We start from the raw sequence: 21,062 nt of genomic DNA on the forward strand, positions 1-21,062 counted from the left end.
TGGAGGCCCCCAGCAGAGCTGCACACTGACTTGTGGTTCCCCCTCCGGGGAACCCTGAGACCTATTTCCGGAGGCACAACACACAGGGAACATGTCCAGCAAATATGCTGGACTACAGACACCAACAGACCAGACATGTAACAACCACTAGACAAGACAACAACCACCCATACATAAACATCACCAAACATATGCAAGGCTAGTGAAGGGAAGGTAGACAACGGGATGACATAGATGACATCGGAGAGACATTGATGTCCCACTAGGTGGCCCTCAAGGACTGGGCAGATAAAACACCCAGGACAGGAGCAAAGCTCCAGCACCAACAAAGGCTGGAGTACAACTGACTCCAGCCTGGAAGCCACAGGTGATAAAGCCCAAGTGGCCACACCCAGCCAGGAAGTTAACCCCTCCAGCTCCAGATAAGGGAGGAACAAGGAGAAGGGGAGCAAAGCCCATACATGCTGCGACAACAACGCATTGTCCCTGGCAACCAGCATGTACGGCTAATATGTCCAGGCGCACAACAAAGACCGTGACAGCCTTAAGGCAGATAGTCAAGACGGTCTCCATGTTCATGAGGTATGAGAGAACAGTGAACATTTGGACTGCCATGTATAGCTGCATTGGTGGTGATGGTGGTAGTAGTGGCACACACAGAGAAAGTCAAGTGGAGGAGGAGGCTAGGGATGAGGAGCTACCACTGGAGGTGGAGTCAGTGGTGGAGGATCAGGAGGCTTATGATGATGACAACACCAGTCATAATGACCAATCATCTCAGTGGGGACAGAGACAGAATGAACTGGGTTCCTCAAGCACACTGGCAAACTGTATGTTTGCCTGTGTACATAATGACAGGGGTATTGCTAGCATATAACAATATTAACAATATGGTGATTACAGAATAGCCATGCTTTTAAACCCTTGCTATCAAAGTAAAATGGGGGAATATCTTCCTGTTACCAACAGGAAGGCCAAATGTATTTATCACAGGATACACTGTATACACAGCTTGCACCACTTTTGGAAAGCACACCCCTGAATATTCACGCACCTCCCACCTTTTGTGCTACCACAAGCAGCAGAAGCTGTAGTAGCTGGTTCAGTCTCATGAACATGATGGAGCCATTTTTTTCTTGTATTGCACCAGACTGATGCAAATCAGCAAATAAAGAGGTACCTCCAACCAGGTTCTGTCCTACTCGGGATTTCCCATACTCTTGATCAACGGATGTCCCACCAGTTAAACTCTCAGCGACCATACATATATCAACTATCTTGTGGATTTACACAGCAATTGTGGTAGTTTTCTTATAGATTTCTCACTATTGTTGATCAGCGGCAGGTCATATTCGAAATTCGTATAATATTCGTTATATTCTACATTCTTTTTTTTTACTCAAAATATGCGAATATTAAGCGATCAATACAGGCGTGGGTCAAAAACGAATATATAGCACTATAGCACGCCTATAGTGCTATATATTAGTTTCTAGAATATTCGTCATTTTTTCCATCTGAACACATGATTCCTACCTGCTTAAGTTGCTTGTGGGCCAATAACTCATTGGCCCACAAGCAAGAATCAGGGAGGAATCATGTGTTCAGATGGAAAAATTGACGAAATATTAGATATAACGAATATATAACACTATATTCTAAATATTCGCAAATTCTCGAAGTGGCGATATTCGAGATAAAAATTCACTTTTCGAATATTCGTGCTCAACACTACTCACTATCACTAGAAATCTATATATTAATATTACTCAGTATGGGGTTTCCCAAAATTTCTCTCAAAGAATACACACATGTTTAGTTGATATAGTCACAGGATGTTATATCAGCTTTTATATAACACTGATCTTATAGAGTCTAGAAGTAGAAGAAAGTAAAATTATTTTAATAGTAGGCACACTTTTATTTTTTCTGAAGGTTTTATAACCTTGATGTGGGGAGTTTAGCATTCAGAAACATTCAACAGTTTTATGTCTTTTTTTGGATCAACACAATATTTTTTTATATAAAAATAGAATAGAAAAGTCTCAAAATCTATATATTTCAATTACCTATTGACACAATGGCACTTTGGCCAATGAATGATAAGTGACAACGTTTCTGATCATACTCTAAGAGGAGCAAATTAGACTTTAACCCCTTACTCACCTTTGATATACAAGGTGAGCAGGTGCCATAGCCATCGAGTTTTTTCTGTTTCACACAGCAGAAACCTGGAGGCAATGTCTGTGATCAACGATAATGCCGATCACAGACATCTACCCCCTCAGATGCCATTGTAAATTGTGACCACTGCATCTGAGAGGGCTTTCCCTGAGAACGCATCACTGCCGGGTCCGATCAGGGGAGACATTCATTTGATGTGGCAGTTTCAGGCCTTCTAAATACCTCCCTGCCACAGCTATCTTCCTATAGAGCTCAATAGCAACATAGCACATCTCCGTTAGGCTGCAATGGTAATTCATTGCACTCTTCAGAAGAGGCAACCTGATACTTCTAGGAGGACTTTAAAAATGTTTTCAAAAGTTAAAAAGTTTTAGAAAATATAAAATATTAAAATATATAAAAATCCAAATAACCCCATTTCCCCATATTACAAATTGTTTATCCCATACGATGAATGCCATAAGAGGGGGGGGGGGAATAGCTGATGCACCATTTTCTTGTTGCTTAACCTCCTCCAAATATTGAATAAAAAGTAATCAAAAAGTCATGCACACTCGTAAATGATATCAGAGCGCTGCACAAAAAATGATCCATAGACACCAAAATTATTGGGATAAGAATACGAATATTCAAAGAAAACATTTTTTCAAGGTTTTCATTTTTTTGAGTATTAAAACATCAGAAAAAAGAACAATATACATGTGGTATTGATATAATTGACTTGGAGAATAAAAGCAATAGGTCTGTTATACAGCATTGGGGACGCATAAAAAAGTGGAGAACTGAGTTTTTTTTTCCCAATTCCACCCCATTTTGAATTTTTTTTTTAGCTTCCTACTACATTTTATGTACGTAACAGTAAATAGTTGGACATTTCAACATGCTTCACAAAAAACAAGCCCTCATATAGATACATAAATGGAAAAATAAAAAAGTTATAAGAGGTTAAAGAGAAATTGTAGCTTTTAGATATGCGGGTGTTTGTGTGTGTGCGTATACATATGACTCATCACCACCCAAGGGACCACCGACGGCACACCAGGCCCATTGTCATCCTTCAAATAATAGTACATCTGTGGTTAGCCCAAACGCCACTGGAGAAATAATACAATCAATCATGAACCCCCTGACAGCTGCACCCATAGTCACATTCTTTTATTAATATTTATTATTAATATTTTTTATCCTTTATTTTTAGTTTTTAATCATTATAATATTATAATATTATATTAGTCCATCCGTTCTCTCTGTACCTAGGCCACCACGTCAACCACGGCCTCCTCTTGCATTTTAAAAAAAATCTTTACCGTATATTTTAATCCCACATCTATCTGATCTATTATTATTATAATCTGCTAATATTGTCTATTACATACCTATATATATATTGTTTTTCGCTATGTTTAGGACAGAAGCAGGGCAGCCTAGGTGATGAACTATAAGCAAAGATGCAATATAGTGTCAATGCAGTAAAGAGAGAGAAGAAAAATCACCGGATGGCGCCAAACCGCTATTGGAATGGATTTATAAATCTATAAAATATATTCTTGAAGCTCATCAAGAGAATGCCAAGAGTGTGCAAAGCAGTAATCAAAGCAAAAGGTGGCTACTTTGAAGAACCTAGATTATGACATATTTTCAGTTGTTTCATACTTGTTTGTTATGTATATAATTCCACATGTGTTAATTCATAGTTTTGATGCCTTCATAGTTGTGTCCAAACTTTTGGTCTGTACTGTACATATATATATAAAAATATATATATACACAAAATAATTGATGGTCTATAAGATACTGACCAGTGAGATGCTAGGACAGAAGCAGGGCAGCCTAGGTGATGAACTATAAGCAAAGATGTGATATAGTGTCAATGCAGTAAAGAGAGAGGAGAAAAATCACCGGATGGCGCCAAACCGCTATTGGAATGGATATATAAATCTATAAAATATATTCCAATAATAAATAGATGACCCTTACCATAAAAGAGGGGGGAGGAAAGAGCTTGTTAGTGCTCAGTAACCATATGATAAAACTATAGCACATCTGATAGATAAAATCAAATGGACAACGTAAAAACGTATATAACGTATAAAAGGTGATAAAAACCACACTCACTTCACCAGGGAGGGGTGTAGTGGGATAAATCTCAAGACACCCAAAACAACCACCTCCCTCGCCTGGCTTGCCTGTAGAGTAGCTGGAAAATATGGCAGTCCACTACTTGGAACTTCTGGTATATTCCTTTAATACATAAATAAGTCAGGTGGGCTCAACGCGTTCGGGGATTAGATAAACCCCTTCCTCAGGAGCAGAGCCAAGGCGAGGGAGGTGGTTGTTTTGGGTGTCTTGAGCTTTATCCCACTACACCCCTCCCTGGTGAAGTGAGTGTGGTGTTTATCACCTTTTATACGTTATATACGTTTTTACGTTGTCCATTTGATTTTATCTATCAGATGTGCTATGGTTTTATCATATGGTTACTGAGCACTAACAAGCTCTTTCCTCCCCCCTCTTTTATGGTAAGGGGCATCTATTTATTATTGGAGTATATTTTATAGATTTATGTATCCATTCCAATAGCGGTTTGGCGCCATCGGGTGATTTTTCTCCTCTCTCTTTACTATAATGGGATCCAGTGGAGATCCAGCTCTTGCCCAGAAAATATGCCTGGATTCAGCTGGACAAAAACCATTTCCAAAAAGCGGTCCATATTTGACGGATAGTGACTGGATTGCTACCAGATCTTATTATAGTCAATTGGGACGGCGAGCATTGCGGTAACATCTGGCTATGCTAGATCCAGAGATCTCCAGCAGGCTGTTCTCTGATGGAAGAGTCTATAACGCAGATGTGAAACTAGCCTAAAACATAATCTTATAACCCATTATGCCTGATAAAATAACAGAATTATCAATTTCTCAAGAAAATCTTGTTTTTAAAAAAAGACAATTGCCGCATAAACTAAACACACAAGCAAAGAATTACATGTTATGACTACAAAAAGTGAGAGATGTCTCCCATTACGAACCTACTGGATGGCTTATTAATTTACAACTGTCAAGAAAGTCTATATACAGGCAGATAAGTGTGACTAAAGTGACACTGCTGACTTGAAAACACCAAGATGAACAAAGGCGCTAAGCTCTTGTGTCATGGTGGTGCTTACCTTACTCATCAGTGGTTTTTTTTTGGAAGATGCAATAGTTGTAACACCTTTTACATGTTCTGTAGAATTACATTATTTTTCCTTTTTCAAATATATACTGTATATTAAAAAAACTTTTAAAAAAACGCTAAGATACTCATTGTGATTAATTGTTCACTCATTGACAAAAAAATAATAATAATAATAACGCACAAAGAAGGGTTGTTGTAATGGAATCACAGTTTCAATGTGTGAATATAACTATTATATATGAAATGATTACAATATTACAGTGAAGGACTAGTTTATTGGGTGGGAAACTATACAATTGAAAGGAGGCTCTTGGACTCTCTTGGGTCACCTCTAGCCTGGATACAGGATGAGATGGAGTCACCCAAGTTTCGTATTGTATCCTGCAGCACAATTCCCCAGCTTGTTGCAGCTTTGTTCTGTAGATCCTGCACATTCGTAGGATTCCGGAACCCCAGCTGGTCCCATAATTGCTCGATCGGCAAATAATCTGGCGACTGGGCAACCAAGGAAGTCTTACAATGTGGCAGACACATTCCTGGAAAAATCCTTGCTGTGTGTGAGAGCATTATCCTGCTTAAAAATGCTAGTTGGAAGTCCTGCCATAAAAGGAACGCATGTGGTTGCAGGATGTCCTGCACATATCACTGAGATGTTAATGTCTCTTGTATCAATACTAGGGGTGATTGACTGCAGTATGCAATGTGCCCCAGATCATTACACCAGTAGTTGGGGCAGTGTGTTGCTCCGCAGAAAAGGTCAGATTGAAGTGCCCACCATGACAGCTCCATACTCGATCTTGACCCTCATCAGATCCCAAACATACCCTGGATTTGTCACTAAAGATGATACAGTTCTAGCCCATAGCTGTCTAGGTTTCTCGTTTATGACATCACTGCAAATGAAAGCAATGGTGGCTGGACATGTAAGGCTGCACATGTCAGGACATATAATGGGTGCATTATGCCAAATTTCCTTCTGCTAAGTGTCTGGAAATGTTCAGGGCAGAATGAAGGTACCACCTGTGTCTGGATGATGGACAACAAAACTGTTGTAACTGCTATTGTTTGTTGGTAGATCAAACTATCTTCTCTACTGGTGGTCTGTCTGACCAGTCTAGAGCTTTTTCAAAAAGTGTGTGTGTCCACATGTAACCTCTGCTCCCAACATCTCCTATCATCTAGGTTGGAATGGCCTAGATGGCAGACTGTGACCATGACAAAGGACATCCTCTACATCTAGAGGAAAGAAAGTTTCTAGGTCAACATAGAAGGTGATTCCTTAAGAGCAGTGAGACTTTGGAACTCTCTGCCAGGGCTTTTTCTTTCCTCTGAACCAACTTTGCAGGATAATAGGCTGAACTGAATGGACAGATTTTTTATTTTCTTTTTATCTCCATACTGTTCCTATTGTGAGTTTTAATGGGAAGATGTACTGGTAAGAGTGATGACGATCCCTGTGCAGAACATATTGGTGCTGTACTAAAAGAATAAAGATAATAATAATGTAAATCAAGTCAATGTACAAACTAAAATTGAGCTTCCTAAGATTGGTAGGAAAAGGGGTACTCATCTTTAAAAAAGTAGATACAGTAGGTGGTCCGTGTGACAACTACATGATGACAGAATATTACATGTTAAATAGAGGAGAATAAATTTCCTGAATTACATTGTGGCTCCAATTTTATCAATTTGGCAGTAAGATTTAATTTGGTACAAATAAATTTAACCCAGATCAAAAGTGACCAAATTGCCCTGAAAAGTTGTGTATGAAAGTCTGGGGTCTCCTAAACTCTTTCAAGGTCTTTAACACCAATACATCATCAATAATGACAAACTGACAGCAACATATATGGCGATGATGTTTAAGAATGTGCACATGTGGGTATTGGAAAAAGGAATGGCTTGTTAAAAAAAAGCAGTCAAAAATGTTCCCTTTTTTGGGGAATAGCAACAGGTTTAATGTTATACTGTGGAGAGTAAAGTTCCCAGTACCAGTACAGTTTGGAACGCAATGGAAAAGGCATGAGATGTACGGTTGTGTACTACTGAGATGCAGAAGAATAGCTTAAATCAAATACATTAATTAATGATCGACTTAGGGGCACATTTATTAAGACCAGAGTTTTAGACGCCGGTCTTAATTAACCCCTAAACTGGTGGGGGATCAGATGAAGTTATGAAGAGGCGCCAGCCTCTCCATAACTTCAGTGCATCCAGCGTCCAGTTCTAAATGCAAGAAAAATGCTTCTGAACAGTCTTACATTTAGACCTTTTTCTACACCTAAAACAGGCGTAAAAAATGGTGAATGAGACAGATCTGCCGGCCCGTGCTCTTCCCCGCCCACACCATGCCCGCAATTTTATACCTGGCATGAGAGGATCGTAGTGGCAGACTGTTGCGCCATTATGTGCTCCTGAAATAAGTCTAATTCAGCCATATTTCGGCATAGTAAATTGCCCCTTTAATATTTATATTCAATTTTGAAATTTTTTTATTTAAGAAAGATCAATTGCAGAGTTCAGGACAGTATATATTAACTGTGATGAAGACCAATACTGCAGGTGGCACACTAAAAAGATTTGTTGTGATTGTAAATTACGTTATGAAGAATGGACTGATTCACATTAACAATCAATTGAGTTCTGAAGTTTTAAATGCTGCTAGTTGCAAGACTCCGTGATGCATCCCGACTATGATAGTGAATTATGTGAAGACTGGACTGATCCACATTAATAATAAATTAAGCAGTGTTGGGGCAAAGACCCCAATGCCGGATGAGTGGTTGACTCCGAATTAGAAGTTTTGGGTACCCATAGAGAAAAATCAACACAGGCATAGAGCTGTGTATCAAGAGTTTCTAAACTTTATTAAAGAAAGCAGAGGTTAATAAAGCGATTTTCTGGATCATTTCCAACTGAAGAAGTAGTCAAACATTTACATCATTAACTCATTAAAAACACAATCTCAAATTAGCATCTACTTGGCTATACGCCTAGAACGTCTCCTTAATCTTAACTGTGGGTGCTAGCCACATACTAGTACTCCTAACACTTGTTAATATTCCTTTCTAACAAGCGTTGGAGGGGGCTAGGAGGGGGGCTAGGAGTGACCTTGAAGTTATAGTAACTTTCCACAAGAAGCTCACAGTTCATTACACAAAAATTAGCAACAAATTGATTCGTGAAGAATCCATTCACTCAGTTCTAGTGGTAACACAATTTTTGCATGTTCTGCATACTCTTTGCTGACTACACCTATTTGTGGTCTCCCTTCTGTCAATTTTGAGCCAGCTACAATATGAAGTAATTTTTACATTTTTTTTTCAGAATCACTTTATGTTCCAAATCCTTCCCTGATTGGTATAGATATATTAAAACATATTGCTTTAGAATAACGATTGGTTGTCTAAACTACACTGAGACTATAATACATTTATTCAGATGTGGGGAATCCAAAAAAATCTCACACTGGTGGCTCTTGTTTTTCTATCCACCTATGAGGGACTTCAAAAGCTTTTGGTTCAATTTTTTTTTAAACACTTTATTAATCGTCCAACAGTAAACATTATATAAACATATCATTATCATTATAACATTTGTCATCATAATTTCCTTTAACCCCCCAGAACCCCCCCCCCCCCCGTGCGATGCGTCTTCCTTCACCACCACTCCTCTGTTCTAAGATCGAGGAGTAATGGTGACGAGTGAGGAGCGGAGAAGTTCTATGAATTCCAGTCTCCCCAAAATACAATCCATTTTTTCTCCGTAGTATTCACCAGATTTAACCATGTATTCATAGTGGGAGTGTTTCGTGAAAACCAAGAACGTGCTATGAAAAGTCGTGCAAAAAACATCTTAAATAAAAGATTTTTTTTATGTTGTTGACAACTCACCTTGGCCAACTCACCCAGTACCCAACATTCAGCAGAGAAAGGGATCCGCACCTTCAGTTTTCCCTCAATGTGTTTATGAATAGCCCCCAGTAATGTTTCATAACATATGCAAATAATTTGCTTCAGGGACATCGCACCTGGGACAGTTAGAGTCATTCCTAATTCCAGTCTATGTAAAATATTAAACTGCACCACCACGTGATTAAAATTATGTGAAACCAATTTTAAATTCAAAGTTTCCTTCTCCTGGTCATCCAAATGGATCGTTAGACACTCATTTTTCCAAGTCTTCTGACCAGTAGAGGAAACACCTCCAAATCGAGTTATTAGTACATTTTTATAAAGGTGAGAGATCTTCATCTTCGGTTCCAAATTCCCTATCCACTCATTAAATTGCGTTGAAGTGTGTATTTGCAACCTATTTTTTTCCTGTATACTCAAAAGTGCCGATCTTAACTGTAAATACTGTAAACCATAATAATTTCTGTGGTTTTTCTCTCTGTGATAATTCTACAAATGAAATAATATCTCCATTACTTACTACCTGTGTCAAATATATAATATTACTTTTTTGCCAGTATTGTTTCTTAGCTAGTTCATCTAGAGTTTGTAAATGCTGGTTATACCATAAAGGAGTGCATCCTAGTGAACCTTTCACCCCACACCATAGTCTAATAGCCTGCCATGACTTCGTAAAAAGATTCCTGGCTGATCTAAATTCCCTATCGGAGTTGATCAGTTGATCAGACTCCAGTAAAGAAAAAAAAATATCATATGGAGATCTGTTCACTAAGTCCCTACAAAGTGGGCTATCTTTCCATTCACGGAGAAAGCAAAACTGTGCAGTTAAGAAATATCCCTTAAAACAGGGGAGGTTAACTCCTCCCCTCTCCAGGGGCTTATACCAATGCTCTAACTTAAGTCTTACCCGTTTTCTCCCCCAGAGTAGATCATTGATAATTCTTTCGATTACCTTAAAATACCTATCCGGGATCCAAACAGGAGAATTCCTAAAGAGATAGAGTAACTGAGGGAGAATCACCATCTTAACTAAGGAAATTCTATCCGCCTTTGATAAAGGTAATCGAAGCCACGTTGTTATTTTTAACCTTAACTTATTTATCAATGGCATCAAGTTGTGCGAAAGATTTTTAGGGTTTTCAGAGGACCATACTTGGGAAATGACAATTTATCTAAGGGCATAGTTGTTATATCTAGTGGCATAACCGTGGTTTTATCCCAATTTACATCCAGACCTAAGACTTCTCCAAAAGATTTTATCGTTTGCATAATAGTTAACAGAGTGTGTTTTGTCTGTTGGACATAAAATAAAATATCATCAGTATATATAGAAATGCAATCTTCTGTTCCCAATACCCCAAACCCTAGTATCCTAGAATCTTGTCTAACCCTGGCAGCCAAAGGTTCAATATAGATATCAAATAGAAGAGGAGAAAGTGGACATCCCTGGTGAGTGCCCCTGGTCATGGGAAAAACTTCTTGCAAGATGTCCATTTTTATTTAGTCTTGCAGTCGGGGATCTATAAAGAAGTTTAACCATATTAATAAACCTAGGGCCAAAGCCCATCCTATGAAGCACTCTCCATAGAAACCCCACTCAACTCTGTCGAAAGCCTTAGACGCATCTATAGACAAGATCGATCGTGAAGGCCCTCCAGAAGTCTGTATGTTAGAAAAAAGACGATGTAGATTATAGAGTCCCCTTATTAGGAATAAAGCCGTTTTGGTCTGGATGTCATAACACTAGATAGCCTCATAGCTAAAATTTTTGAATAAAGTTTAACGTCTGTGTTAAGGAGAGAAATAGGTCAAGATCCCAGGTCACTAGGGTCTTTACCCTTCTTTAATATTACTGTTTTGCGGCCTCTGTCATTGATTTGATTTTATTGAATCAGAGAGTGTTCTCCACAAGTGGGGAAAAACAATCTCCCCATATTTACGATAGAACTCATATGGGAGTCCATCCAATCCGGGGGAAGAGTTACCTCAACAGGTCTTCGTGGCATCCTCTATCTCTTGGGGAGACAAATCCATCTCCAAGCGTTCCTTTTGCCCATCTGTAAGAACCAGAAGGGAAATAGAATCCAAGTATGAGTCAATCTCTGCCTCTGGGAGGACACTCTCTGATTCATACAATTCACTAAAATAATTTATAAATACTTCTAATATTCCCTCCTGATCTTCCACAGTAGTACCATCAGGTATACGTATACTATGGATCTCTTTCTTTGAGTCCTGGCTTGCTAATACTCTAGCCAGCATCTTCCCAGAGCGACCTGCCTCTGAAAAAAATTTTTTTCCTCTAAAGAACAGCTTCTGTTGTGCTTTATCCAGAAGGAAGTCAGAGAAAGCCTGGCTTGTCCTCTGCATAATCTCTCTACCCTCCTCCGTTTTCCCCTTGGCTTTCCTAGCCATTCCTTCAGCGGCTGCTTCCTCTAATTCTTTCTTCTTCATAGCATAGCGCTTGCTCAGATTTGCAATTGTACTTATAAAAATCCCTCTCATGAATGCTTTAAACGCATCTCAAATATATTGAGATTTAGTTGAGGCATAATTCCTATCCCAAAAGGAGATAATTTCCTTTTCTATCTGATTATGGTTATCTATTATTAATAGCCAGTGGGTATTCAATCTAAATGGGGGTTTCACTCTAGAATAATTCCCTGCCATACCTAGCTCTATTAAAAAGGGGACATGGTCTGAAACAGTTCTGGCCTCGTATTTCATACGTTTAACACAATTTAAATAGCCTTTATTTATCAAGGTCAGGTCAATTCTAGACATAGAGCTTCCAGATTTACTAACACAGGAAAAAGCTCTTTTTTCTCTAAATAGATATTCCCAGACATTCACGAGGCCCACCTCTTGGCAAAAACGAGCCAGGGGGGACCCCTGGACTGTGGAATACCCATTCCCTCCAGCAGAGATCCTATCTACCTCTGGATTCATCACACAATTAAAATCCCCATTAACTATCACCAAACAATCAGGCCACTGATCCACAAAGGCCATCAAACAATTCAATACCTGCCTAGAAAACGGAGGAGGGATATAGATAAATGCCAAGATACATAGCTTTCCATCAAGCCTACCATGAAGAAAAACATAAATTTATCTGTTTGTGAATCAATACTGTGACTCCTCTAGAGTAGGTAGTATATGTGGAGTTGTACACCTGTGTAGCCCACCTCCCCCCAAGTCGGGGTATCCTCTCCTGTGAGAAATGAGTTTCAACCAAACAGACAATAGCTGGCAAATGTCTCCTTATCAGATCTAATACCGCTTGTCTTTTTACCTTTTCCCCTAGACCCCGAACATTCCATGTCCGTATTCTTATAATCATTAATTAATCCTAAAGACTCCAAGTACCATCCTCCTCAAGCTTCACTCCATTCCCCACTTCAACGTTGGACGCATCGCAGGACACCCTCCCCTCTAGCCCCCCCATCGTATCCCTCCACCCACCCAAAAACCACCTATTCCCCTTGATCTGTAATTGAAAAAAACAACTGACCTCTTAACTAGGACCATCCCTCCCTCACTCCCCCAGCCGGACCTCCATCCACTAAAAAAATCCCAAAAAGTGAGAATGTCAAGGAAGAAAACATATTTTAGACATTGTTCCTATCTAACTAGTTGGTGGCCATATCTGGAGTGTCTAAAAAGAGTACTGATTCATTATATACAATCCTTAGTTTGGCTGGGTATGAAAAATAATACTTAATGCCCTTGCCCTTAAGTTTTTTGACATCTAAAAAGGTACGTCTCTTATCTTGAACTTCTTTAGAAAAATCTGGAAAAAAAGGAAATTTACACCAGTTATGAGAAATCGGAGACACTTCTCGTGCACGCCTTAGGATCATGTCTCTATCACAAGCAGCTAGCATCTTAATTATTACAGTCCTTGGGGGCTTCCCCGGGATCGATTTGCCACCCGGAATTCGGTGGGCACTTTCAATTAGAAACAAAGCTGAAAAATGTTCCTTTCCCGAAATTATTGTATCATTCCTGCCAATTTTTCTTTTTCATCGGGAGTTTCTATTAAGCCCATGATTCGTACATTAGATCTTCTTGACATATACTCAAGGTCCACCGTTTTTTTCTCAGGTAGTTGTAGTCCTTTTTTACTGTACTGTTCTAAACCTTTAGTATTCTCACTTCTTGTTACAGTTTATTCGCTGTGATTGATAGTTCCTTAATTCTATCGCGAATCTTTGTCAAATCATCTTTTATAATAAGTACATCCGATTGTACTGACCCCAATTGAACAGCAATATTTTGTATCGCTTTTAAAATCTCCTCTAATGGAGAGGAGTTTTCCACTTGCTTCTCCCCGTCTCCAATATCCGGGTCCCCCTCAGATGGATCCTCCGATCTAAGCTCGGCGATATTTTTTTTTACATTAATATCTTGCCTCCCTTTTTGTCCAGACCTGCTATTTAAATTCGGTGATCTCAAAAATGTATCAATTTTTGCAGACTCTATTGATTTCTGGGAGGGGGGGATAGATCTCACCAAGCCAAGATCTTCAGGTTCTAGTTCCACTCTAAGCTCTCTGCACGTCCAGAATCTCAGCAGCGGCACTTAGACAGATGGACACAGGAATTTCAGACAGGGGATCCAAACACGAGGTCCATCCAACCACAGAGGGACAACCGGGCAACGAGTCAGCAGGGAGACCGGACAGGGGACAGCCTCAGACACACGCAGCCGCAGACACATGAAGCGAGCCGCCACAACAGAAAGACACGGGGGGAGCACCCAGAGCACAGCGCTCTCACCCCTCCAAGACGGGTAAGAAAATCTCGATTTGTAATCCGCGATGCAGCTCAGCGTCCAGGCAGCATAAAGAGGTCAGTGGGGTTCCAAGACCGAAGCTACGCCGGCATTAGGGAATGAGGGAGATCGCAACTTTACACCATCACGTCATCACGTCCTGACCGTGATTGGTTCCATTCACATTGTCATGGTACACAGAAGCTGACATCAAAGTATTATTCATGGAAAGCAGAAATGGATTAGATGAGATGTTAGATGCCAAAACCATGAACCTTGCAGTTTTTTTTAGATATTTCAGAATCATCAGAAACTTGCCAAAAGAACTGAATTAGTAGCAGGTGCACAAGATCCAGTCATCGGTGACCAAGCTGAAATTGTGGCTTCTGAAATTATTGTAAAAAACACTTTCTGTGTATAATCATAGAATTACCATAACTTAAATGTGTCCGTTACCTTAACTCTTGGCTCTGTATATTCCCAAATATGTAGCATAAGATCACCAGCTTGAAAAAAAACATGATTCTGCAATAGTGTATCAGAAGTACACTCACCTAAAGAATTATTAGGAACACCATACTAATACGGTGTTGGACCCCCTTTTGCCTTCAGAACTGCCTTAATTCTAGGTGGCATTGATTCAACATGGTGCTGATAGCATTCTTTAGAAATGTTGGCCCATATTGATAGGATAGCATCTTGCAGTTGATGGAGATTTGAGGGATGCACATCCAGAGCACGAAGCTCCCGTTCCACCACATCCCAAAGATGCTCTATTGGGTTGAGATCTGGTGACTGTGGGGGCCATTTTAGTACAGTGAACTCATTGTCATGTTCAAGAAACTAATTTGAAATGATTTGACCTTTGTGAAATGGTGCATTATCCTGCTGGAAGTAGCCATCAGAGGATGGATACATGTTCTCATTCTGTTTACGCCGAATTCGGACTCTACCATTTGAATGTCTCAACAGAAATCGAGACTCATCAGACCAGGCAACATTTTTCCGGTCTTCAACAGTCCAATTTTGGTGAGCTTGTGCAAATTGTAGCCTCTTTTTCCTATTTGTAGTGGAGATGAGTGGTACCCGGTGGGGTCTTCTGCTGTTGTAGCCCATCCGCCTCAAGGTTGTGCATGTTGTGGCTTCACAAATGCTTGCTGCATACCTCGGTTGTAACGAGTGGTTATTTGAGTCAACGTTGCTCTTCTATCAGCTTGAATCAGTGGGCCCATTCTCCTCTGACCTCTAGCATCCACAAGGCATTTTTGCCCACAGGACTGCCGCATACTGGATGTTTTTCCCTTTTCACACCATTCTTTGTAAACCCTAGAAATGGTTGTGCGTGAAAATCCCAGTAACTGAGCAGATTGTGAAATACTCAGACCGGCCCGTCTGGCACCAACAACCATGCCACGCTCAAAATTGCTTAAATCACCTTTCTTTCCCATTCTAAAATTCAGTTTGGAGTTCAGGAGATTGTCTTGACCAGGACCACACCCCTAAATGCATTGAAGCAACTGCCATGTGATTGGTTGACTAGATAATTGCATTAATGAGAAATAGAACAGGTGTTCCTAATAATTCTTTAGGTGAGTGTATATCCTATATTTGTCCAGAGGCGGCTCTTCCATTAGGCCACTTAGGCCGCCACATAAGGCCTCGCGCTGGTGGGGGCCTCGCTGTGGCTCCCACCTGACACCGCCGCAAGTACAATTATTAGGGGCGGACTGAGCGGTCGGGCACTTTGGACATGGTCCGATGGCCCAGCCGGTTTGGGGGCCCAAGGCGGCAGCAGGTCACAGGGAGATGAACGCTTCCATTGTGGAAGCGTTCATCTCCATAATCATCTGTATCACCGTCCTTAGGACAGCGATACAGATGGCTGTGCTGTGGGGCAGGGGATGGAGAGGCGTCTCCCTTCCATGTTCCTCTGATAGGCTGCCGGCACAAGGGCACAAGGCCCGTAGCCTATTAGAGGCTGGTTTATGCACTTTGCCGCCTGAGTCGTACAGCGCAGGACACAGGCCGGAAGAGGCCTGCATCGCAGCGGAGGTAAGTAAAAGTTTTTTTTTTTTTACTATCTGTTACTGGCACATGGGGGGGATAAGGAGAGAGAGACTTGATACTGGCACATGGGGGAGAAGGAGAGAGGCACTTGATACTGGCACATGGGGGGGAAGGAGAGAGGCACTTGATACTGGCACATGGGGGGAAGGAGAGAGGCACTTGATACTGGCACATGGGGGAAGGAGAGAGGCACTTGATACTGGCACATGGTGGCGAAGGAGAGAGGCAATTGATACTGGCACATGGGCGGGAGAACAGAGGCACTTGGTACTGGCACATGGGGGGTGGGGAAGGAGAGAGGCACTAGATACTGGCACATGGGGGGCACTTGTAACTGGCACATGGGGGGGCACTTGTAACTGGCACATGGGGGGGAAGGAGAGAGGCACTTGATACTGGCACATGGGGGGCACTTTATCCTGGCACATAGGGGGGGGCACTCAATACTGGCATATGGGGGGGCACTTGATACTGGCACATGGGGGGCACTTGATACTGGCACATGGGGGGGCACTTGATACTGGCACATGGGGGGAGAAGCACTTGTTACTGGCACATGGGGGGAGGCAATTGTTACTAGCACATGGGGGGGAGGCACTTGTTACTGGCACATGGGGGGGGAGAGAGGCACTTGTTACTGGCACATGATTAGGGGATATCTATCTATATAGCCAGGGTTTATGCAAAGTGTTAATATGCACTGTGAATATAAGCCCTGTACTGTGTTGACAACAAGCCCCCTCCATGTATCTCTTTGGGAGAGTCGGAGAAACACGAACGCTGTATCTCTGTCTCTCCCATAGAGATAAATGGAGGGGGCGTGCCGCTCTGAAGCCTAACAGAGCTGGGTGCTGGGCAGCAGATCGGGGCGCACCCCCCTCCCCCCCCACGATGAGACATCTTATATCCTGTGGACAGAGAATATCTTGTGTTCGTTGGGGCCCTTATGTTCGAGTTTCGCCTCACAAAGTCTAGAGCCGCCTCTGTATGTGTCCATATGTGGTTGTGATGTACATTGCAACCTGTCAAGGGTTTTGCAACAAATCACAATATTCTGTTAAATTTGTTTCATGAGAACTTGAAGACCTTCAACAAATATTAGTTAAGGGGCAGTTCGCACTGTATTTTCTTCTTCGCTATGGCGACATTCTGCTGCCGGCCATGTTGTTTCCGCCTATCATTCTTAACAATGAGAGGCAGCACTGATGATTGCGGAATGGGCGTTTAAAGCCACAACCCCACCCAAAAGGGATATATCTCATCTCAGGATAATGACTGTGAGACAGGACAACTAGACAGCTGTAAACGGGCAACTAGACTTTCATGATACTGATGTACTCCTCTGTTCAGTGAGATCCAGTTGGTTTTACATTTTTTTTCTGTATGTGTAATAGCCTGTGTTATACAATGCAGAGGTGGTCCATATCATTATATACAAGAAGATGTATAACGTATACCAGCTGTACTCATATAATTATATACAGGAGATAACCAGGTTATACCAGCATGGTCCATGTCACTATATACAAGAAGATGTATAACTTATACCAGCTGTACATATATAATTATATACAGGAGATGCCCAGGTTATACCAGCATGGTTCATATCACTATATACAAGGAGATGTATAACTTATACCAGCTGTACATATATAATTATATACATGAGATACCCAGGTTATACCAGCTGTACATATATAATTATATACAGGAGATACCCAGGTTATACCAGCATGCTCCATATCCCTATATACAAGAAGATGTATAACTTATACCAGCTGTACTCATATAATTATATACAGGAGATAACCAGGTTATACCAGCATGGTCCATGTCACTATATACAAGAAGATGTATAACTTATACCAGCTGTACATATATAATTATATACAGGAGATACCCAGGTTATACCAGCATGCTCCATATCACTATATACATTAGGATGTATTACTTATACCAGCTGTACATATATAATTATATACAGGAGATACCCAGGTTATACCAGCATGGTCCATATCACTATATACAAGAATATGTATAACTTATACCAACTGTACATATATAATTATATACAGGAGATGCCCAGGTTATACCAGCATGCTCCAGATCACTATATACAAGAAGATGTATAACTTATACCAGCTGTACATATATAATTATATACAGAAGATAATCTGGTTATTCTAGCATGCTCCAAACTGTCCATTTGACTCAACAGATCCAAATGTCTGAAAAAGGACATGCAAATATCTAAAGTTGTAGCTTCCAGTCAAAGTCTATAGAAGCAAATAAAATCGCTCCAGCAAACCTGATAATTGGTATGTGCAAAACAGTATATGGCAATTTACTTTCTACCTGTTGCCTTTATAGTTCCGGCCTGATAGGATATCTCAAATTGTACACAGATGAACACGGAGACTGAGCGTTCAACCCACAGATCTTCCAGAGATTGTCCTATTAAAAAGTTTCCTCTTTCCTACTTCTGGAAATTGTGATTTTCTTTGTCGCCACCATTCGGGCAGTCTATTGTGCTGTATATCTATCAGAATATTTGTATTAACTGTTGTAGGAGCAGATTGGGTCTGTGCATGCTAAAAGTTCCAAAATATCAGTACGAGATCCTGGACACGCTGATGGGCACTCTAGTACCCCAGGGCTGCACAGGTCTACAGAAGACAAGCCATTTTAAAGGGTTTCTACCACCAGAAATACTGTTATGTAGCGGACTGATATAGCGATGCGCTAATGTCAGCACTACATAACAGTATGTTTCTAACGTTAGTCCCTGCAGCCATTTTTGTTGAAAAAGCACTTTTATTATATGCTAATGAGCCTCTAGGTGCTATGTGGGCGTAAAATCAGCACCTAGAGGCTCCGTCCACTCACCCATTATGCCGCCCAGGTCCAGTGTTGTGCCCGCCCAGCTCCTCTTGATTGATGTCACGGTCCGCCGCATCGCTGCCGAAATCCCGCGCCTGCGCCGTTCACTTTTGTCTTCGGCGCAGGCGCAGTGAGTGAAGGCCGCTCTCCTGATGCCGGCTTCCTCACTGTGATGTAGTCGGCGCAGGCGCAGTGAGGAATCTGGCACCAGGATCGCATCATTCACTCACTGCACCTGCGCCGAAGACAGAAGTGAACGGCGCAGGCGCGGGATTTCGGCAGCGATGCGGCGGACCGTGCCATCAATCAAGAGGAGCGGGGTGGGCACAACACTGGACCTGGGCGGGATAATGGGTTAGTGGACGGAGCCTCTAGGTGCTGATTTTACGCCCACATAGCACCTAGAGGCTCATTAACATATAATAAAAGTGCTTTTTTAACAAAAACGGCTGCAGGCACTAACGTTAGAAACATACTGTTATGTAGTGCTGACATTAGCGCATTGCTATATCAGTAAACTACATAACGGTATTTCTGGTGGTAGAAACCCTTTAAAGATGACTTTGGACAGAATTACCTAATCACTAAGCTGTATATCTTATGGGATGGTTCACAAATAAACCATTTTGATGATGCAGATGTTTAATTTCTTCGCAAATTTTATTAGGGACTCCAATTTCTCCTGATGCAACTTCAATACGATATCAAGACTTGTTAGCAGCACCCTCAGCACTGCAGGCTGCAGAACACATCACACTCAACCAGTGGCCACATATAGATGCATATATTATAAACAGCTCCTGACAGAGTATAACAAAATCATTTTTGATCTAGTGCCGCACCTACATTGATGTCCATATAATTTCGATATTTGGCAGTCAAAGCTCTCTAGGCCATCAGCTAGTAATAATGTCCCCACTGAGCCCCCAATAGAAATAACGCTCCCTATTGAGCCCTCAGTAATAATAAGGTCCCTCTATAAGACACCCTTTAAAACCCACAGTAGAAATAAGACCAATTTATAAGGCATCCCTATAGAGCCGCTAGTATTTAAAGGGCTTCTGTCACCCCCCAAAACTCATTTTTCATTTTTGGGCATATTAAAATCCTTATTGGACGACTATTCCCTATATAGGGCTCTTACCTTGTTCTGTGGTTTTCTTTCATAAAAAATCGAGCTTTTAAAATATGCAAATGACTTCACTACCGGCAAGTAGGGCGTCTACTTGCTGGTAGCCGCCGCATCCTGCTTTTAAAAAAACGCCCCCTCCTCCAGTTGATTGACAGGGCCAGCGAGCGCTCTCCTCCTCCGGCTGACCCTGTCAGCATTTCAAATCCCGCGCCTGCGCCTTACGTGTCTTCATTCGGCGCAGGCGCTCTGAGAGAAGGACGCTCGCTTCCTCAGCACTCCCTCAGTGTGCCTGCGCCGATGACGTCACCTCTAAACCCGAAAGAGAAGACGTCATCGGCGCAGGCGCACTGAGGAAGTGCTGAGGAAGCGAGCGTCCTTCTCTCAGAGCGCCTGTGCCGAATGAAGACACGTAAGGCGCAGGCGCGGGATTTGAATTGCAGACAGGGTCAGCCGGAGGAGGAGAGCGCTCGCTGGCCCTGTCAATCAACTGGAGGAGGGGGCGTTTTTTTAAAAGGAGGATGCGGCGGCTACCAGCAAGTAGATGCCCTACTTGCTGGTAGTGAAGTCATTTGCATATTTTAAAAGCTCAATTTTTTATGAAACGAAGCCACAGAACAAGGTAAGAGCCATATATAGGGAATAGTCATCCAATAAGGATTTTAATATGCCCAAAAGTGAAAAATGAGTTTTGGGGGGTGACAGAAGCCCTTTAAAATACTTCCTATAGTAGCTCCAGTAATTGCACCCCCTGTAGTGCCCCAAGTATTTTTTATGCCTCTCCACAGTGCATCCTGTAGTTATAATGCACCTTGTAGAGCCCCCATGTTTAGTACCTCCTTGCAGTGCCCTCAGTAATTATAATACCCTCTGCCATTATAATGCTCCCCCTGCAGTTATATAATGCACCCTTTAGCAGCCTCGTAAATTATAAA

The sequence above is a fragment of the Bufo bufo genome, chromosome 8 (genome assembly GCF_905171765.1).
Source record: "Bufo bufo chromosome 8, aBufBuf1.1, whole genome shotgun sequence".
In the NCBI taxonomy this organism is placed as follows: Eukaryota; Metazoa; Chordata; class Amphibia; order Anura; family Bufonidae; genus Bufo; species Bufo bufo.